The sequence below is a fragment of the Coregonus lavaretus genome, assembly GCF_964263955.1.
Source record: "Coregonus lavaretus genome assembly, chromosome: 8".
NCBI classification, from domain to species: domain Eukaryota; kingdom Metazoa; phylum Chordata; class Actinopteri; order Salmoniformes; family Salmonidae; genus Coregonus; species Coregonus lavaretus.
In genome coordinates, this window is record NC_139995.1 from 45,054,104 (window position 1) to 45,077,582 (window position 23,479).

Consider the following 23,479-nt stretch of genomic DNA (forward strand, 5'->3'; position numbering starts at 1 on the left):
TCTCTGGTTAAATAGGATGAAGTACACTGCTAGGGCCTTGGGGGAGACCAATTGTTATGCATGCTCCATTGGGCGACTGACAATGTTGACCGACCCAATGCCAAAGGAAATGTTTACCTGTGTATTAGACCTGGGGTCCAATCAAAAAGAGCACAATTGCACAGGAATTGGGCTAGCAAAGTTGACTTACTCGGCTAGCCCACCTATGTTCACTTTAACTCCTGGCGAATACCAGTGTTACAGACATAGAAATGGCACCCGTAACTTGGGTGATTTTGATGGCTGTAAAGAGATAATTAATGTGACTGATTTAGATAGGGGAGGGGGGGAAAAAATTATGAACCTTGCCATCCCTCTGACTGATGTGTGGTGGGCATGTACTAACAAAGGGAGCATTCGACAGACATTACCAGAAGGATGGGTGGGTACTTGTGCCCCAGTATTGTTGGTCCAACCTGTAAGAATTAGTAATCAAAGACCAGTGACAGGAAGAATAATCAGGAGGAGAAGAAATATAGGACAGGAAGGAAATAACCCAATTTGGATAGATGGTATAGGCATCCCCAGGGGTGTTCCAGACGAATACAAAGCTATGAATCAAATATGGGAGGGTTTTACCACAACATTTTTCTGGTGGGTGACAATAAACAAGAATGTGGATTGGATTAATTATATCTATTACAACCAACAACGATTTATTAACCAGACTAGAGATGCAGTAAAGGGGATCTCCGAACAATTATCCGCCACTTCACTCATGACTTGGGAAAATCGGTTGGCTCTGGATATGTTGCTGGCAGAACGGGGCGGAGTCTGTAAAATGGTGGGGGGCCATTGTTGCACATTTATCCCTAACAACACTGCACCGGAGGGGATGGTAACCAGAGCTCTTGCAGGATTAACTGCTCTAAGTGAAGAATGGGCTGAAAACTCAGGAGTTAGTACATCTTGGACAGGGTGGTTTGATACCATGTTTGGTAAATGGAAAATCATAGAAGCCACCATCTTAGGGGCAGTCAGCGTTTGTATGAGTATTCTTGTATTATGTGGTTGTTGTTTTGTTCCCTGTGTCCGAGGATTGGTGAGTAAGGCGTTGATGAATGCAGTATCTCACCAAATGATGAGAGATGGACCGACTCCGGACTCTGACGAGGTGAGTGGGAAATGCGATCCTCCAGGCTTGGGGGATAACGAGGACTTTGACCCTGAAAGACCGCAATTGGATGAAACGTTTATTGGTTCTGACGTATGAAGGTCATAGGGAAAATCTTAAGAAGAAGACCTATGATTGGAAGTAGATAAATAGAACTAATCTCTGATATGAATCATACTTGTAAATACATTTCTCCTGAGTGTGAAAACATTTAGTCAAAGGGGTGGTTTGATAGATTAATTTGTATTTTAAGAATAATGACTAAAGGATTTCACCCCAAATACAGTATAAATGTGTGAGGTGTTAGAGTTATAATGTAGTGTCAACCCACTAACAGAGGGGGGAAGTTAGAAACTGTTGAGAAAGCATTCCAGGGTGAAGAGGACTAAGAAACAGTTTAAAGGTGGAGGAGCAAAGTGCTTTTGTGTGTCAAGGGATATAAAAGCTGTATGTATGTTTTTTGGCGCCAGAGCTCTCCATGATTAAAAATACAGATCATTCTTGCTGGTTGCGGACCTTTGTTTAATTCATGATTAAACCAGAGAATTTACACCCTCTGGGAATTATTCAGAGCATTAACTTTGATTAATTAGAGATACAAATTCTCGTGACAGTGACCAACCTGTCCACAATTATAACACACTTCTGAAGATTGCTGGAAGTATGGCTTAAATCTTCCTCCTCTTCCTCTTCCTAAGCCTTCTCGCCCTCTTCCTCTCCAATTCTGTGTCTGTCCAGAAACTGACTGTGGATATGAAACAACTGATCCCACTAGTGGTGGCTGGTACAATTGCGGTTGGACCTGGTTCGGTTGAAGCTGTGGCAGTGATTGTTGATTTGGTGAATACTGATTCTGCATAACCAAAGCCTGTTTCTTCTCCTTCTTATTCTCCACCAGTTGTATTTGATTGAGTTTTCTGAGAGTTTCTTGGTCCTGTTCTTTCTGGTTGTGTTCCTTTTTCCAGTACAGATCCACTTGATGGGCTATATGATCTGTATAGACACCTTTTGTCATGCTTCCAAGTCCAACCACCTCTGCCAGTTTGCTCCTTACTGGTGAGGGCAGTCCCATCTGCAGTTTAGCTCGCAAAATTGACTGCTCTATTTGACTCACATCTGGATCATTTCCGGTAATATTTCTCCACACTTGATGAACTCTTGACACATAGGCTCTCGGATTTTCTTGTTGTCCTAGTGGGTCAATCAGAATATTGTCAGGATGCACATTTTTGGAAACGTATCTTTCAGTGCTCTCCACAGCCGATTTCTGCTTGCAGCTAACAACTCAGGATCATTCACCGCATTCCCCACATATCGATGAAGTCCAGCTCTCTGAAAAATTTCTTCCATACCTGGAATCCCAAGGAGATTAGCCAAAATTATTTTAATGTCTCCTGTGGCAGACTGTGTTCCCACCGTAATTTATTCCAACTTTGAAATCCAAGGATATGCTCCATCTTGAAGAGTAGGCAGCTTCTCAAGTATATCTGACATATCGGTATTCTGCAAAGGCTTATACTCCAGATTCTGTCCTCGAATTATCACTGGCATCATCTTCTTACTTGTGTTCCCTTTTCTTGGCCTCAATATGTATTTCCTCTCCAATTTTTTAGATTCTTTTTTCAGCAGTTTCTCCTTCTGTATCTTCAGCTTCTTGAGTTGTTCTTCCAGTTCTCTTACTTCTTCTAAATTTTTCGCCTTATCCAAGAATGATATGCATCGGTCTATATCTCTTTCTATTTCTTCTGTGCTAGTCATTGTAGAATAAAATCCTCTTGAACATGAAGCACCTTTAATCTCCAAATCTTCATCGCTGTCTTCATCTTGACATTCATCAGAGCTCGGATCTCTTGTATCCTTCTCCTTCCAACTTCCATCACCCCTTCTTTCCGCTCTGGCCAACCTCTGTCTGATCACAGGGTCATATCCACCCATGATCTCTTCTGAATCACTCTGATCATCATCATCTTCAAATTCCATCCTCCTGAACCTCACTCTACCCTTAGTTTCCAGACGTGTCATTTTCTTCTTACTTTTGGAGTTTGGATTCATCTTTATGGTTGTTTCTGTTTGTCCTCTCTCTATTATTCGTTCATCTTCATCTCTGATGCAATAATCACCCTCCTGAATGATCATTGGAAGCTGAGGATAGACGTCCTTAAACTCTACTTTTTTCTCGTAAGGTGGGGGCCTCTTTGCTGAATCCGTATGTGAGAAAGGTGTATTGACTTCTGCCATTCGTTTTTCTGTTACTTTCGCCTCTTTTGCCATTTTCTCTATACCTCTGTCTCTTTTATCTTTTGTATCTTTTATCATTTTTTGTCCCTCATTTTCAAACAACTTAAGAACACCCAGCTCTCTTTGTCTCTTTTCTTTATGTTGTTCCCCTTTTTTCCCCTTCTTTTGATCTGCCTTATACGTCGACACAAGCACTTTCATTATCTTGATGACGTCTGGGTTAAGAGTCCCTTCCACTGGCCATGGTTGTTCAATGTCAGGCCAACGTTTATTCCATTTTCCAGATAACCTTGCAATACCATTAACTAGAGGATTTCTATTTTGTACTATATCAACAGGAGTAATTAATTTCATTGTGAATTATTTTATTATTATTATTATTTTAAACCTATTAATTAGTAAACCCAAAAAACGTTTAGCTATGTTGCTTATCAATTTTATTAACTAATTAATTAATTAATGAATGTATCAATATTTTTATTTATTTGTATTAATTTATTAATTTATTAATAAATATAGTCACATTTTATTTTATTTTACCAAATGATTGATTAGTGGCAATCTTACCACATCCGATCAGGAAAAGTAAAGGAAACTAGTCAACTTCAGAGCAATCCAAAAAAGAAAGACCTGTAATCCAGCAACACTACAGCACCCACAAACCAATTGCTTAATAAGCACCCAATTACCTTAGTTTTACAGAATAATGTCAGTGCTTTTCAACACAACTCTAATCAAAACAACCCATACACAAAAAACCCTAATGTGCAATTCTCAATTACATCAATTGATCAGTCTGTTGCCAAGTCCCTGTAAAATTGTCACAACATGAAATATTCTATGCATACACAATGTATCTATTACAGTGGGGGAAAATATATTTAGTCAGCCACCAATTGTGCAAGTTCTCCCACTTAAAAAGATGAGAGAGGCCTGTCATTTTCATCATAGGTACACGTCAACTATGACAGACAAATTGAGAAAAAGAAATCCAGAAAATCACATTGTAGGATTTTTAATGAATTTATTTGCAAATTATGGTGGAAAATAAGTATTTGGTCACCTACAAACAAGCAAGATTTCTGGCTCTCATAGACCTGTAACTTCTTCTTTAAGAGGCTCCTCTGTCCTCCACTCAATACCTGTATTAATGGCACCTGTTTGAACTTGTTATCAGTATAAAAGACACCTGTCCACAACCTCAAACAGTCACACTCCAAACTCCACTATGGCCAAGACCAAAGAGCTGTCAAAGGACACCAGAAACTAAATTGTAGACCTGCACCAGGCTGGGAAGACTGAATCTGCAATAGGTAAGCAGCTTGGTTTGAAGAAATCAACTGTGGGAGCAATTATTAGGAAATGGAAGACATACAAGACCACTGATAATCTCCCTCGATCTGGGGCTCCACGCAAGATCTCACCCTGTGGGATCAAAAGGATCACAAGAACGGTGAGCAAAAATCCCAGAACAACACGGGGGGACCTAGTGAATGACCTGCAGAGAGCTGGGACCAAAGTAACAAAGCCTACCATCAGTAACACACTATGCCGCCAGGGACTCAAATCCTGCAGTGCAAGACGTGTCCCCCTGCTTGAGCCAGTACATGTCCAGGCCCGTCTGAAGTTTGCTAGAGTGCATTTGGATGATCCAGAAGAGGATTGGGAGAATGTCATATGGTCAGATGAAACCAAAATAGAACTTTTTGGTAAAAACTCAACTTGTCGTGTTTGGAGGACAAAGAATGCTGAGTTGCATCCAAAGAACACCATACCTACTGTGAAGCATGGGGGTGGAAACATCATGCTTTGGGGCTGTTTTTCTGCAAAGGGACCAGGACGACTGATCCGTGTAAAGGAAAGAATGAATGGGGCCATGTATCGTGAGATTTTGAGTGAAAACCTCCTTCCATCAGCAAGGGCATTGAAGATGAAACGTGGCTGGGTCTTTCAGCATGACAATGATCCCAAACACACCGCCCGGGCAACGAAGGAGTGGCTTCGTAAGAAGCATTTCAAGGTCCTGGAGTGGCCTAGCCAGTCTCCAGATCTCAACCCCATAGAAAATCTTTGGAGGGATTTGAAAGTCTGTGTTGCCCAGCGACAGCCCCAAAACATCACTGCTCTAGAGGAGATCTGCATGGAGGAATGGGCCAAAATACCAGCAACAGTGTGTGAAAACCTTGTGAAGACTTACAGAAAACATTTGACCTGTGTCATTGCCAACAAAGGGTATATAACAAAGTATTGAGAAACTTTTGTTATTGACCAAATACTTATTTTCCACCATAATTTGCAAATAAATAATAAAAACTCCTACAATGTGATTTTCTGGATTTTTTTTTCTCATTTTGTCTGTCATAGTTGACGTGTACCTATGATGAAAATTACAGGCCTCTCTCATCTTTTTAAGTGGGAGAACTTGCACAATTGGTGGCTGACTAAATACTTTTTTTCCCCACTGTATATCCTGTAAGGGAAAGTAAGTTTGTGGATAGAACAGTACTGGCCTTAATTGGACTGGATCCGGGGCAGCACACGCTGTCGCGTGACGCACTGGTCAGCACCTCCTCTCTTTCTGTCTCCTCCTTCTCGTTTCTCACATCACAGAAGAACAAAAGAAACAGACAAGAATTTAGTCTTTTATGCACTCACTGGGTTATTTCAACCATACAATACCCTTTTAGACATACCTATGTTCACATTCGCGCTAAGAAATAAGCAAACAGCTTAACTCAGGAATATTATAAATAGCGCAATAACATTTAATTTTATTTTTAATCCGTCAACATATCTCTCATTTATAAATTCAATGGATCTCAATCAAATAGTTTGATAGGTAAGCAACAGCCACTTATCAAACAGAATACTTTATCCGTGTGCATTCAAAGTCTCCCTCTTTCTTCTCTGTCTGCAGCTCTAAGTCTGCGTGTCACAGCAGCTCAGTGCAGGCAGGGGAGTGGAACACTCGCTCCGTGCAACTCTACATTCCTAAAATCCCACACATGCGCAGCTCATTCACCAGTGCGATTTCATGGTGAGAGGAGCTCCCGCAAGCAACTTTTCTCTAAGTCAAACAGCAGACAGACCGGCTGTCCCTCCGTTTTTTCCAACACAGACAAACAGTAACACTGAACAAAACGCACAAACCAACACAGAACACAAAACACACATCCTACTTCGAAGTTTCTTAACTTTACCACAATCTATTTTCTCTCTCCTCTATCTTCACATATTTTACTCTAATCTGTAGACTTATTTTCTTATCCATTACACCAAACATCCTCCCAGGGGCTCATAGTTTTTAACAATTTTTAAACGTTCTCTCAAATGGAGACTCATAAGGTTTTAACCGTAATTAACATATTCCCTTACAAAAAACTAAAACCCCTGTTCTCAACCAAAACGTATATATGTATATATCTCTAACATAAATCTTATCATAGCATGAGTCGACACACAGCTGGAACACAGCAGAGACCTCCCCATTAACACACACACGCTCCCTCTGTCTCTCACACACACACAATTCAACAAGAATGCATCCGTTCATACAATACTCTAAAGCATGCTTACGTCGCTCCTTTTTTCCTTTATATTCCTTCCTAAAGTTCTGCTAACTTGAGTTGCAGATGTTGTGTCGAGAAAACGTTGCTAATTATGCTGTGAGACCAAGGAAATCCGCTGACGCTGTACTTTGATCATAAAGGTTTATTATATCAGAGTATTCCAGCTTCAATTTATGGATGTCTGCAGACACCCGGAGAACAGCCGACCCAAATTCAAATATGCTATTCTCACCGTCCTTTGTCCCAAACCATAGTATATATCCTATGTAATCTGATATGGGTTTTTCCCCTACAGACCAATCCAAGGAGGTCACCTAACATACTTCCTCTGCTTTAGGGTACTCCTATAGAACTGCTCTCCAGATGTCTCCCTGGGCTAAATCAACATTCTCTAAGCTACCATTTGCAAACATTAACAAAGTCATAAATTCCTCAGATACTACATATTCCCCCCTTCGAGACAAATTAAGTCTCGAAAACAAACAGAATAGGTTTATGACAAGTAACAATTTCTCTTATTGAGTATCTTTAACAATAAACCAAAAACAAATTTTTCAATGGAGTGTAAATACATTTCTATGAAATATGAACAAATCTTTATGGAGTGTGAATAGATTTCTATGAAATGTGAACAAATCTCTATGAAGTGTGAGAGCGAAAAACCTGTCTGGCAGCTTTCATTCCAAATATCCATCAATCAATCAAGACAGGAAAAATCTCTCACGGCCCCTCTGCCCCAGGCGACCACCTAAGTACTCCAGATCAATTTATAAATCTTTATCAATGCATTTTAAGCTATGATGCAATTGAATACACATGAAAACCTCAGAAAACAAAATACAATAAAAAATGTCCACATTCAGGCTGGTCGACCCATCGAACCCTCCTGTGGATTTTCTCTATCCCTGCCTAGACCCAATATCCCTAAGCATCCACGAAATAAACAAAAACATCTGAGATCCCCACATGTACCCAATAACAGCAAATATCATTCTACAAAAATTTATACAGAAAGAATATGACACAAATTATGTATTACACATGCAAATATGTCTATATATCATTGCAGACACTGGAATGTAGTCCACTACACTTCATCTCCTCAGCAGTGTCGACTTCCAATGCATCGTCGATGATGGAATCGGAACATTTCCACACCTTCCTTGTTCCACCTCCTCCAGTATATTCATATTCTCCCTTCATATTGTCCCTTCATATTGTCCTTGTTTGAGTATTTGAATTCCCTCTACATATTCCCCCATATGCTTCTGGAAGAAAAGAAAAGACCAAACAGTATCTTTTGCAAAACAACACATTCAAATTAAAACATCAATATCAACTAAGAATATAAAAATGATATATAAAATGAATCACATTCTATTTCCCCCCTTTGATTCATAACAAAATACTAAAATCACCATAATATTTAAACCCCTTTGAAAAATTATCGGATATTCAAAATTGATATCTATCTATCAATACTCCTTTGAGTCTTGACAGAAGGTTATCGTTTCATTTGCAAAACCCTTCAAATTATTGTTAATATTATCTATGTTATCTTCCTAAATATTACACCATACCATGGAAAAATCCCCACTTCTCTCTTAGACTTATCCTCCAATGGTAGGCTTCCCAGACTATGAAACTTCTCTCTTTCAGAATCAGATTTCTCTCTTTCCCCTTGCTACCCCTCTTTTAATTTTAAAACCTCATATGGAAGCTTCAACATCGACATGTAACAACATCCTTTCCATCCATAGGGTAAGAATATATTCTCTCACCACAAACCTCTAAACATCTCTAAAATCCCCAATAGTCACATTACCAGGCAAAACTTCTCTCCTTACTAAATTAAACCTCAAAAGTTACATTATATTTCTAATTACTAACCTTATGTTTATGCTTACCCAAAGTCATCATATAATCATCACAATCTGATATTCCCATAAACATACCCTTTCCATCATATGTTTTATTAGAACAAAAACAGCTTTTAGCCCTCACTGGTTTCACCCCCCAATGCTTCATAAAGCGCTGTTAACTGATTTTCCTTCCTATCTAACAAATTCACATAGGTTAATTCACTTAACCAATAACACTTAAACCTAGGCCTAAACAAATGTTTCGACAACGACATTATTGTATCTGTTAATGATTGTTGCTGATACAACATCCCTTATAAAACATAAGATTGACACATACTTGATAGAAGTTTAGCTACCTTCTAAGATTCAACCCCCTTTTCTTTATGCTGAAATTCTCAACAGACATTTACCCTCAAGAATCCTCACTTATCTTACAAAATGAGTTAACTCCTTGAACTAAAGATTCCTACCTGCCCATCCATCTTTAATTTTCAAACAGAAAAATCAAATCCATATGCCTTCCATTTAGTTTCTCTCTTCCCTAACGAACTGTATTGATCAGATATATCTTCTTGTCTTTCATTAAAATCAAAGAACTCATCCTGTACCTCCATGATAGTATTCTGCACTATTTCAGATGAATCTGCATCCTTCTCTACTACCATCTGCTCTCCTATCTCCACACTATCCTTACTACCATTGACAGCACTCTCCATCCGTATCATAAACTCCTGAGTCACTCTTGCTACATCCTTTAGTTTCAGAAAAGTTGTTGTTGGTGTCTGTGTCATATTTCCTACATTTGTTATTGCCGTCGTACCATTAATCTCTTTCAAAGTTACTATTAAAATAGTTGCTTTAGTTGATGTATTAACACCCTTAACTATTTCCAGTGGAAAAGTTACAGATATCCTCTGTGTAGTATTTACTGTTGGAGTGGCTACTGTAATATACTTATCTTGAACTCCTTTGGTGACTGTGGAAGCTTCAACAGACTTCAAATCTTCCATCATAAGCGTCACCTTACAAATTACATAGCCTTTTAACCAATAATTCTTAGCCGGAACAAACTTTAATGCTTGCACTAGATAAGTACACATATATTCTCCCTGATCTTTCCATGTAACATTACGCAAAATAAGTGAGCAATCACTCATAACCCTCTTCCACTTCATATCATTTTACAAAATATACTTCCTTTGACTAGGTGAAACAGCTTCTACTTCTAGTCTTCATAACAACACTTCTTCTCCATAATTATCTCTCCATATGAGAGGAATCTCACCTCTACACATTCCTTCTCTCACATCTACAAGGAAGATGAGCTGTACCACCCATCCTAACCCTAATGACAGTCTTTTCCTCTAAAATTGGTGCTGGAGCGATTGACTCCCTTGTAATCAAATGTGATATATTTATAGCTTTAATAACTGTCAATGTTGAAAGAGTTAAATTGCTTCTCACTGTTGTTACAATATGCTGAAGTGTTGATGTCATTGTTGTTGATTCATCCATTCTCCCTAAAGCTTTGAAGTCTTTACTTGTATTTCCATCTATCACCACTAGTGTCACTACATTAACTCTCAGTCCCAACTCTAATCCCTCACTTTCAACCTGTCGATTATAAAAAAATACATTTATAATCACCTTGATCTTCCTGCTGGGAATTGTAAATATAGATACTGCAATCACCCTCAATCTTCATTCTTCTCTTATCATTCAGCAACGCATACTTTCTCAATGCAACTGCTCCTAACAGATCTAAACTCCTGCCATATCTATCTTCCCACTGAACTCTACATTTCCCTTCACCACTGTTCTCTCTCTCTCTTACTACTAACATTGAAGCTTAGCTGACTGTCCTAGAGTTCCTTCAACCCTCGTTTTCCTAACTTTTTTATCTGACTTTTCTCCTAACTTTTTCCAAAAACCATTTCACTGATTTATCCACAAATTCCTTTCCCACTAATTTTAGGATATGTGATCGGGAAGTCCCCACCTGCTTATGACTTCTTTACACACAGACTTGGCAAACGATTGAGCATCTTTTAGCCTAGTTTGACATCTTATTCACCTCTTGGTGTAGGAATGTAACCAAGAATAACAGTCACCCCCTGTAAACATAATTTTTCAGACAGATTGTCCTCCTTCCTATGATATAATCAACCTTTTCAAGCAAATATGATTCCCAAAAACCCTACTCCTTTATAATCTTCTCCTAACCTTAGCCTTCTTTAAAAAATCTGCACTGAGATTTCCACTCCAGAATACTAAAGACAAATCCATCTCTGTCATCATCAACCATTGGTAAACCTTCTCCTTTGGCACTTCTACCAGACAGCCGTCTGGTGTACATCTTATTGTACAGTTCAACTTACACAATGCATCTCTACCCAACAATGCAATAGGTATATGTTCTGATACCAGTATGGGTATTGTAATTTTCAGATTTTTATAGCAGAGCTCAATTGGTTCCTTAAGAGTAATCAGCTGTTTTACTCCCTCGAATCCCTATCCTAATTAGTTGATTTTACATAGTGAGCTGTGTAACCTCTTCAGGCTGAACACAGATAAAAGCTGTTCCACTATCCGCCATCACTTTCCATAGTCCTTTGTTTATTTTCACTTCAATTGTTGGATCTTTTTCCGGTCCTGATGCTACCAGCTGACACCCCCCTTTCGGATCTTCTAGGCACTCTAGAATCCTTGCTCCTTGCCCCTATAGGGGTTCACCTGTCCTCCAGATGATCTTCACTTGCTCCTGTATCTTCCTCTGAAATTCCCTCTGATGTTTCCTCCTGGCCCATTGCACTCACAGCAAAGTCACCAACCTGTCCACAATCATAACACACTTCTGGAGATTGCTGGAAGTATGGCTTAAATCTTCCTCCTCTTCCTCTTTCTAAGTCTTCTCGTCCTCTTCCTCTCCAATTCTTTCAGTCCAGAAACTATCTATGGATATGAAACAACTTGTACCACTAGTTGTGGCTGGTACAATTGCATTTGACCTTGTTCAGTTGAAGCTGTGGCAGTGATTGTTGATTTGGTGCACACTGATTCTTCATAACCAAAGCTTTTCTTCTCCTTCTTATTCTCCCCCCAGTTGTATTTCATCAAGTTCTGAGAGTTTCTTGGTCCTGTTCTTTCTTGTTGTTGACATATCGGTATTCTTCAAAGGCTTATATTCTAAGTTCTGTCCTCGAAATATCATCTTCCATCATCTTCTTACTTGTGCTCCCTTTCCTTTCCTCAATGTATTATTCTTCTCCTCCAATTCTTGGGATCCTTTTCTCAGCAGTTTTTTCTCCTCTTCTGTATCTTCAGCTTCTTGAGTTGTTGTTCCAGTTCTCTTACTTCTTCTAAATTATTCCCCTTATCCAGACATAATACGCATCAGTCTATATCTCTTTCTATTTCTTCTTTGCTAATCATTGTTGGATAAAATCATCTTGAATATGAAGCACCTTTAATCTCCAAATCTTTATCACTTTCTCCATCTTCACTTTCCTCAGAGATCGAATCTCTAGTATCCTTCTTCCTTCAACTTCCATCAGAGATCAAATCTCTAGTATCCTTCTTCTTTCCTCTCTTGTCAACTTCCTTCTAATCACAGAGTCACATCCACCCATGATCTCTTCTCAATCACTCTGATCATCATCATCATCATCTTCTTCATCTTCAAGTTCCATCTTCCTTAACCTCACTCCACCCTTAGTTTCCAGACATCTCATTTTCTTCCTACTTTTGGAGTTTTGGATTCATCTTTATGATCGTTTCTGCTTCTCCTCTCTCTATTATTCAATCACTTTCAGCATGTTGATGACATCAGGGTTAAAAGTCCCTTCCACTAGCTATGGTTGTTCAATGTCATGCCAACTTTTATTCCCTTTTCCAGATAACCTTGCAATACCATTAACTAGAGGATTACTATTTTCAACTATATCAACAGGTGTAATTACTTTCATAGTTTTGATGTCCTTTTTCCCCATTGTAACAACTCTTTTATATTCCTTTTGTCACGATCGTCAGGTACAGAGGACCAATGCGCAGCGTTATTTGCGAACATGCTTTATTAGTGAACACGAACAAAATAACAAAAACAATACGTGACGTCCAAAGGTGCAAAACACAAACCTAACAGGAACAAGATCCCACAAACACTGTGGGAAAAATGGCTGCTTAAGTATGGTTCTCAATCAGAGACAACAAGCAACAGCTGATACACGTTGCCTCTGATTGAGAACCACACTGGCCAACATAGAAATTCTAAACTAGAATGACAAACAAAAGAAAACTCACACCCTGGCTCAACATACTAGAGTCCCCAGAGCCAGGGCGTGACAGTACCCCCCCCCCCCCAAAGGCGCGGACTCCGACCGCGCCAACCAAACACCACAGGGGAGGGACCGGGTGGGCACTCCGCCTTGGCAGCGGATCCGGCTCCGGGCATGATCCCCACTCCCTCTCTAACCCCCCAAAGTACCCCTGGTCCGGTCTGGCCCTGCTGACCGGAGCTGGACTGCACACTGGTGGAGCGGATTGCTCTAGCTCCGGCGTGAAGCAGCTGACCCGTGCCGAACCAGGCACCGGTGGAACAGGCACGGGCTGTGCCGGACTGACAACGAACACCACTGGCTTGGTGTGGGGAGCAGGAACGGGCCGAGCCGGACTGACGACGCACACCACTGGCTTGGTGTGGGGAGCAGGAACGGGCCGAGCCGGGCTGACGAAACGCACCACTGACTTGGTGCGGGGAGCAGGAACGGGCCGGACCGGGCTGACGAAGCGCCCCACTGACTTGGTGCGGGGAGCAGGAGCGGGCCGGACCGGGCTGACGAATCGCACCACTGACTTGGTGCGGGGAGCAGGAGCGGGCCGGACCGGGCTGACGAAACGCACCACTGACTTGCTGCGGGGAGCAGGAGCGGGCCGGACCGGGCTGACGAAGCGCACCACTGACTTGGTGCGGGGAGCAGGAACGGGCCGGACCGGGCTGACGAAGCGCACCACTGACTTGGTGCGGGGAGCAGGAACGGGCCGGACCGGGCTGACGAAGCGCACCACTGACTTGGTGCGGGGAGTAGGAACGGGCCGGACCGGGCTGGCGAAGCGCACCACAGGCTCGATGCGGGGAGCAGGAACAGGCCGGACCGGGCTGGCGACGCGCACCACAGGCTCGATGCGAGGGACAGGAACAGGCCGGACCGTACTGGGGACACACACCACTGGCCCTACGCGGGGATCAGGAATGGGCCGGACCGGACTGGTAACACACCCCAGTACCTCTCGCCGTGCCTCTACACTTTCCTTCCCCTTAGTGACCAGTGGCCCCCTTAACCTGGCGGCCTCCTCTGCCAACCCGCTGGACCGCTCTATTGCGGCCTCCTGCTGCCCCGTCGTCCACGGCGTGACCCCCCCCTAAAAATTTTCTGGGTGTCTCTCCTCCCCGTGGACCAGGCCTCCTTATCTCTCGCCAGACTCTCACCCCACTGCTCCAAAGTCCAACCTCTCTGCTCTTCACTTGGCTTGGCCCAGTCGAGACTCTTCCTCCACTGCTCCCAAGTCCACCCTCTCTGCTCTTCACTTGGCTTGGCCCAGTCGAGACTCTTCTTCCACTGCTCCCAAGTCCAACCCCTCTGCTCTTCACTTGGCTTGACCCAGTCGAGGTGGCAACGGAGATCCGCTAGAGATTCCCTGGCGATGGCTCCTGGACACGCTGCTTGGTCCAGTTTTGGTGGGATCTTCTGTCACGATCGTCAGGTACAGAGGACCAATGCGCAGCGTTATTTGCGAACATGCTTTATTAGTGTAATAACAAAAACGATACGTGACGTCCAAAGGTGCAAAACACAAACCTAACAAGAACAAGATCCCACAAACACTGTGGGAAAACTGGCTGCTTAAGTATGGTTCTCAATCAGAGACAACAAGCAACAGCTGATACACGTTGCCTCTGATTGAGAACCACACTGGCCAACATAGAAATTCTAAACTAGAATGACAAACAAATGAAAACTCACACCCTGGCTCAACATACTAGAGACCCCAGAGCCAGGGCGTGACACCTTTATTGTAAATTATTTCATTATTTTAGACTATATAGCCTATAGTTCCCTCTTTTTATTTTTTCCCAAATTAATTAATTAATCAATTTATTTATTCATCAATTTATTTATTTATTCATTTTATTTTATTTTACCAAATTATTGATTAGTGGCAATCTTACCACATCCAATCAGGAAAGTAAAGGAAAGTAGTCAGCTTCAGAGCAATCCCAAAAAAAAGACCTATAATCCTGCAACACTACAGCACACACAAATCAATTGCTTAATAAGCACCCAATTATCTTAATTTTACAGAATAATGTCAGTACTCGATTCCCAACACAACTCTAATCAAACCCACTCATGCACAAAAACTCCAATATGCAATTACATCAATTGATCAGTCTGTTGCCAAGTCCCTGTCAAATTGTCACAACATCAAATATGCTAGGCACACAAAATATCCTGTATGGGAAGGTACGTTTTGTAAACAGAACAGTACTGGCCTTAGTTTGACTGGATCCTGTTGTAGCAGACTCTGTCGCAGCACACCCTGTCGCGTGATGTACACGTCAGCACTTCCTCTCTCTCTCTCAGTCTCCTCCCTCCTTCTTATCGTCTCTCATATCACAAAAGAACAAAGAAACAGACAAGAATTTAGTTTATGCACTCACTGAGTTATTTCAACCATTCAATATTCCTCTAGTCACATTCGCTCTAAGAAATAAGCAAACTTAACTCAGGAATAGTATAAATAGCTCCATAACATTTTATTTTATTTATTTAATTATTTTTATTTTTAATCCGTCAACATATCTCTAGTTTATCAATTCAATAGATCTCAAATAGTTTCATCTTTAAACAACAGCCGATTTAACAACCAGAATACACTATTAGTCTCTAAATCTTCTCTCTCTTTGTCTGCGTCTCCCCGCAGCACAGTGTAGGCAGAGGAGTGGCACATTTGCCCTTACGTAACTCTAAAGTCATAAAATCACGCGCATGCGTAGTTCATACACCAATACAATTTCAGAGTGCACGGAGCCCTCTCCCAGCTCTCTCCAAGCCAGACAACAGAAAGTAGACAGTCCCGCTATACTTCCTCTCTTTTACCCCTCATAGACAAACAATAACACTTATCAGAGCTCACAAACCATAGGACACAAATCCTACTCTATTCTACACACAGTTTAAGATGCTTAATTCCATTCCTATGGACCCCTAAGGTAGCATGCAGCATGTAGCATGCAGCATGTAGCATGTAGCATGTTACCTCCATTGCGCCGTAAAATTCCCTTGTCTCTAAATTTAGGCTGCCACGAGTTCCGCGGAAATTCAATGAGCGGTCACATCAATCATATAATTCGTCAACCACATGTTGAGCGGTAACTTGCAACCGAATATATATACCACAGCCTCAAGCCCCCTGGACTTACCTAAATACACCTAACGTGTTTTTAGGATTTTTGGCCATCCTAATGATCGCCTCCTTAAGAGGGCTTTCCATAGATTCGCAACGGTTCTAATTTGTACACATTTACCCTAGTTCCTGGCCTTATTCCTTTCTATTCTTCTTGAAATTTATTCAAGCCAAATATCCCTATAGACACTCCCCCCTTTTTGCGTTGTTCACCAGCGCAAACAAATTTAGAACGGACTCCTATCCCACAGCATATAACCAACAACGCACACACGCAAGTTCTTAACGGTGCATTCATTCAACGCGCACACACAGACACACGAACTAACCAGAGCCCAAAGTTGTGAGAAAACTCACCCTTATCTGCCGGACTCCGGAGCGAAAGTCAGCTCGGCGCCCATGAATGGAACGCTGAGAAAAAACGCAATTCGTCCAAATACCTCGTCGCCATTTTGTTGTGTCGAGAAAACCGTTGCTAATTATGCTGTGAGACCAAGGAAATCCGCTGACGCTGTACTTTGATCATAAAGGTTTATTATATCAGAGTATTCCAGCTTCAATTTATGGATGTCTGCAGACACCCGGAGAACAGCCGACCCAAATTCAAATATGCTATTCTCACCGTCCTTTGTCCCAAACCATAGTATATATCCTATGTAATCTGATATGGGTGTTTCCCCTACAGACCAATCCCAGGAGGTCACCTAACAGACTTCCTCTGCTTTAGGGTACTCCTATAGAACTGCTCTCCAGATGTCTCCCTGGGCTAAATCAACATTCTCTAAGCTACCATTTGCAAACATGAACAAAGTCATAAATTCCTCAGATACTACACAGATATTCAATGAGAGGCTACATCGGACATATACCTCGTCAACTATATGCCGAGAAGTAATATACAATTGAATGTATATTCCACAATCTCCAGTTCCCAGAACTAACCCGAAAATCAACCTAGTGACTTTCCTAGGATTTGCTGCCCATCTTAATGATCGCCTCGTTTGAGGGCTTCCTTAAATCAGCGATGTCCTAATAGTATACTTTTTCCTTATTTCCTGGCCTTATTCCTTCATTCTATTCCTGGACACTCTAATTTTATTCAAGCCAAATATCCCTGTGCCCAGTGTTATCAATTTCTATAGACACTCCCCCCTGTTTGCGTTGTTCCCAACGCAAACAAATTTAGAAATTTAGAACGGATTCTGATCACACAGCAAATAAGAGCAAGGCGCGCACACACAGGTTCCAAACGGTGCATCCCCCCAACGCACACACACACAGCCACACGAACTGACCAGCGCCCAAAGTTGTGAGAAAGCTCACCTTATCTGCATGCCTCTTGAGCGGGAGTCAGCTCGGCGCCCATGAATGGAACGTTGAAATAGATGCAACTCGTCCCAAAATCCTCTTCGCCATTTTCTGTGGTGTCGAGACAACAATGCTGATATGCTGTGTTGACAAGAAATCCGCGGACACTGAACTCTGATTATAATGGTTTATTATATCAAAGATTTTCAGCATCAATATACAGACTTCTGCAGAAATCCGGAGAACAACTAACCCAATCTAAAAATGATCATTCTCCCCGTCCTTTGTTCAAAACCTGGTATATATCCTATGTAACATAATATGGCGTGATTTGAATAGACCAATCCCTGACCTTCACATAGCAGACTCTCCTCTGTTTTAGGGGGCCCCTATATTAATGCTTTCCAGATGTTTCCGCAAGCAGAGCCAAGTTCTGGAATGTTTAGATACTACACAGCTCACAAAACCGCTCCAGTGCTTTTCCTTTACTCAGCCAGCGCACGTCGTTGTGAAGCAGGAGATCATCATGGGTGGCCTCCTCTGATTCTGTCACAAATGCGGTGTTGGGTTCTTGATGTCCCCCTAACTAAGTTGATTATGCGCATTACTTTATCCATCACATCTTTTAGACCACCGTTTAGTCTGGTACACAGCACACTCTAATGGATGAGACAAGCCATTAATTTGGGGGGCGATTTCCTTCAACCTGCTGACCAGGCCCCTGTGTCTGCCCACCATAGCAGGAGCCCCATCAGTGACCACAAAGTTGACTTTTCGAATGACAAGCCATGCTGCGTAAACACTTCTTCCAGATTTGTGAATATGATGTCCCCGGTGGTGTGTCCTTCGAGGGAAATCAGTGCCAGCAGCTCTCCTTTAAATTAATTTCTATCAAAATAATGGACATATACACACAACTATGCTACATCGGTGTTGTCAGTACTCTCATCAATAGCCAGAGAAAAAACTCCAGAACAATCCTATGCACATCATCTGCCACATCATATGCCAGTGTTTGGATCGACATACACTTGCGAGCCAGCTGTTGACGCAGACAGTGACATCTGTTTGAAAGACTCAATTATGCTATCCATAGACTTGCACTTTTTAAATACCTCAGTGTCTGTGAAGGGAATGTTGTGTTTGGTTAGAACCCAAGGCACTTTTAGGGAGGCACTTGTGACCTTCTGTTGTTGGGTCAGGCCACGAAGGAGGACTCTTGTTGCCGTGTGTGTAGCTAGCAGTTAACGGTAAAAATGTTCTGCGTCGGGCCTCTTTCTGGGATGGGAAAGCCACTTTGAAAATACCATGCTTGGATTCACAATGACGTCTGAGATTGAATTATTTGCAAACAGAGAGATTTTCGTTGCAAATAATGCACACGGGCTTGGCATTGGAGAAAGATGGTAAGGTTAACGCATATCTCTGTCCATTCTTCCCTGAAACATTGATTTTCATTATCCACCTTTCTTTTGATACTTTTTGAGAGTGATTTTCTCTTGCTAGCAAGCTAATTGTTCTGAACTAATGTTAACATTAAAAAAAGATGTGTAGCCTACATGTAGATCTGTTTTTCCCCACCAATCAACGCACAAAGAAATAGACTAACATAATAATTGAATAGAGACATTGGTGATTTTATGAGTGTAATCAGATCGAAATTATTATGTTTTTGTCATTGAATGTATTATGTACTAATCAGATGTGTTAAAAATGTTGTTCAATTTGTAGTGTACGCCTATTAACTGTGCTAATATTATATGCTAATTATGTTCTGGCCCGCCGACTATTAGCTCAGAAAATAATTGTCCCGAGGCCAAACCTAGTTGACGAACCCTACTGTATAGTGTGAGTCAATTAAGTAAATACGTCTGCACATGAGATTAGATCTGCACTATCAGGCACAGACAGTGCTAAAGCAAAAAGCTAATTGTAACTAACTTGTAAATAAATAATCCTAACAGTCATGGGAGCCTCTGACCTGATCAACTGGACAACTACATCCAACAAGAGTCAAAGGATAGAGGGATGCATTAGCTGGAACCTTCTCATCGCGGATCTGGTAGGACAAAAAGCATGGCCAATGTTACTTTCCCCAATTACAGTGGGGGGGAAAAGTATTTAGTCAGCCACCAATTGTGCAAGTTCTCCCACTTAAAAAGATGAAAGAGGCCTGTAATTTTCATCATAGGTACATGTCAACTATGACAGACAAATTGAGGAAAAAAAATCCAGAAAATCACATTGTAGGATTTTTAATGAATTTATTTGCTAATTATGGTGGAAAATAAGTATAACATAGGTATGTCTAAAAGAGTATTGTATGGTTGAAATAACCCAGTGAGTGCATAAAATACTAAATTCTTGTCTGTTTCTTTTGTTCTTCTGTGATGTGAGAAACGAGAAGGAGAGACAGAGAGAGAGGAGGTGCTGACCAGTGCGTCACGCGATAGCGTGTGCTGCCCCGGATCCAGTCCAATTAAGGTCAGTACTGTTCTATCCACAAACTTATTTTCCCTTACAGGATATAATAGATACATTGTGTATGAATAGAATATTTCATGTTGTGACAATTTTACAGGGACTTGGCAACAGACTGATCAATTGATGTAATTGAGAAATGCACATTAGGGTTTTTTGTGCATGAGTTGTTTTGATTAGAGTTGTGTTGGAAATCCAGCACTGAGATTATTCTGTAAAATTAAAGTGATTGGGTGCTTATTAAGCAATTGGTTTGTGGGTGCTGTAGTGTTGCTGGATTACAGGTCTTTCTTTTTTGATTGCTCTGAAGTTGACCAGTTTCCTTTACCTTTCTTTATCGGATGTGGTAAGATTGCCACTAATCAATAATTTGGTAGAAGAGAAGAAAAAAAAGGAGGGAAAGATGAGCTACAGAGCTTAAAGTATTTTTTGGTTTACAAATTAATTTGTTTAAAATAAATAATAAAATACATAAATTATTCACAATAAAGGAATATAAATGAGTTGTTACAATGGGAAAAAAGGACATAAAAACTACGGAAGTAATTACTCCTGTTGATGTAGTACAAAATAGTAATCCTCTAGTTAATGGTATTGCAAGGTTATCTGGAAAATGGAATAAACGTTGGCCTGACATTGACCAACCATGGCCAGTGGAAGGGACTCTTAACCCAGACGTAATTAAAATAATGCAAGTGCTTGTGGCCACATATAAGGCAGATCAAAAGAAGGGGAAAAAAGGGGAACAACATAAAGAAAAGAGACAAAGAGAGCTGGGTGTTCTTAAGTTGTTTGAAAATGAGGGACAAAAACTGATAAAAGATACAAAAGGTAAAAGAGACAGAGGTATAGAGAAAATGGCAAAAGAGGCGAAGGTAACAGAAAAACTAATGGCAGAAGTCAATACACCTTTCTCACATATGGATTCAGCAAAGAGGCCCCCACCTTACGAGGAAGAAGTAGAGTTTAAGGACGTCTATCCTCAGCTTCCAATGATCATTCAGGAGGGTGATTATTGCATCAGAGATGAAGCTGAACGAATAATAGAGAGAGGACAAGCAGAAACAACCATAAAGATTAATCCAAACTCCAAAAGTAAGAAGAAAACGACATGTCTGGAAACTAAGGGTAGAGTGAGGTTCAGGAGGATGGAATTTGAAGATGATGATGATGATGATCAGAGTGATTCAGAAGAGATCATGGGTGGATATGACCCTGTGATCAGACAGAGGTTGGCCAGAGCGGAAAGAAGGGGTGATGGAAGTTGGAAGGAGAAGGATACAAGAGATCCGAGCTCTGATGAAAGTCAAGATGAAGACAGCGATGAAGATTTGGAGATTAAAGGTGCTTCATGTTCAAGAGGATTTTATTCTACAATGACTAGCACAGAAGAAATAGAAAGAGATATGGATTGATGCATATCATGCTTGGATAAGACAAATAATTTAGAAGAAGTAAGAGAATTGGAAAAAGAACTCAAGAAGCTGAAGATACAGAAGGAGAAACTGCTGAAAAAAGGATCCCAAGAATTGGGGAAGAGGTATACATTGCAGCCAAGAAAAGGGAGCACGAGTAAGAAGATGATGCCAGTGATAATTCGAGGACAGAATCTGGAGTATAAGCCTTTGCAGAATACCGATATGTCAGATATACTTGAGAAGCTGCCTACTCTTCAAGATGGAGCATATCCTTGGATTTCTAAGTTGGAAGAAATTACGGTGGGAACACAGTCTGCCATAGGAGACATTAAGAGACTTTTGGCTAATCTCCTTGGGATTCCAGGGATGGAAGACATTTTTCAGAGAGCTGGACTTAATCGATATGTGGGGACTGCAGTGAATGATCCTGAGTTGTTCGCTGCAAGTAGAAATTGGCTGTGGAGAGCACTAAAAGATACGTTTCCAACAAATGTGCATCCTGACAATATTCTGATTGACCCACTAGGACAACAAGAAAATCAGAGAGCCTATGTGTCAAGAGTTCATCAAGTGTGGAGAAATATTACCGGAAATGATCCAGATGTGAGTCAAATAGAGCAGTCAATTTTGCGAGCTAAACTGCAGATGGGGCTGCCCTCACCAGTAAGGAGCAAACTGGCAGAGGTGGTTGAACTTGGAAGCATGACAAAAGGTGTCTATACAGATCATATAGCCCATCAAATGGATCTATACAGGAAAAAGGAACACAACCAGAAAGAACAGGACCAAGAAACTCAGAAAACTCAATCAAATACAACTGGTGGAGAATAAGAAGACGGAGAAGAAACAGGCTTTGGTTATGCAGAATCAGTGTTCACCAAATCAACAATCACTGCCACAGCTTCAACTGAACCAGGTCCAACCGCAATTGTACCAGCCACCATTAGTGGGATCAGTTGTTTCATATCCACAGCCAGTTTCTGGACAGACACAGAATTGGAGAGGAAGAGGATGAGAAGGCTTAGGAAGAAGAAGAGGAGGAAGATTTAAGCCATACTTCCAGCAATCTTCAGAAGTGTGTTATAATTGTGGACAAGTTGGTCACTTTGCCCGTGAGTGTAATGGGCCAGGAGGAAACACCAGAGGGAATTTCAGAGGAAGATACAGGGGCCAGTCAAGATCATTTGGAGGACCGGTGAACCCTTATAGGGGCCCGGAGCAAGGATTCTAGAGGTGCCCAGAAGATCCGAAAGGGGGGTGTCAGCTGGTAGCATCAGGACCGGAAAAAGATCAAACAATTGAGGTGAATGTAAAGAATCGACCATTGGAAGTGATGGCGGATAGCGGAGCTGCTTTCACCTGTGTTCGGCCTGAAGATGCTACACATCTTCCCATGTCCAATCAACTAATTAGGACAATCGGATTTGAGGGAGTGAAACAGCTGATTCCTCTTACGGAACCAATTGAGCTCTGCTATAAAAATCTGAAAATTACAATACCCATACTGGTATCGGAACATACACCTATTGCATTGTTGGGAAGAGATGCATTGTGTAGATTGAACTGTACAATAAAATGTACGCCAGACGGCTGTCTGGTAGAAGTGCCAAAAGAAACGGTTTACCAATTGTTGATGACGACAGAGATGGATTCTTCTTCAGTATTTTGGATTGGAAATCTCAGTGCAGATTTTTTGAAGCAGGCTAAGAAATGGGAGAAATTCATTATGGCAAACATGCCACGTGCGAGGCTTCCAGAATATCCATTTCATTGTACGCTCAAGTATTTCAAGAATGCTGCCCAATCGAACTCAAAGGAATGGTTGAGTCATCAACCAAAGAAAGTTCAACTCAGCTCATGTTGCATAATTTTAGGAACACAAGGAGCAGCTATGAAGATAAACACAGACGATTATCTGGATAAAGAATTTGAGATTGAGAAGCGTGTGCCACATGTGACCTTGGATCAGTGATTTCTCAAAAT

General features: G+C 41.3%; 1 protein-coding gene and 1 long non-coding RNA gene across 2 annotated transcripts in view; both read left to right on the forward strand.

The window, feature by feature from the left end:
* LOC311134242 (inter-alpha-trypsin inhibitor heavy chain H3-like) overlaps positions 1–23,479 on the forward strand; it is a 135,311-nt gene that overhangs the window by 97,995 nt on the left and 13,837 nt on the right. The window lies entirely within an intron of this gene.
* Positions 859–22,286, forward strand: LOC311134260. The gene is made up of 3 exons (XR_014613665.1): positions 859–1,153; positions 19,562–19,659; positions 19,995–22,286. It is a non-coding gene; the product is annotated as an uncharacterized lncRNA (long non-coding RNA).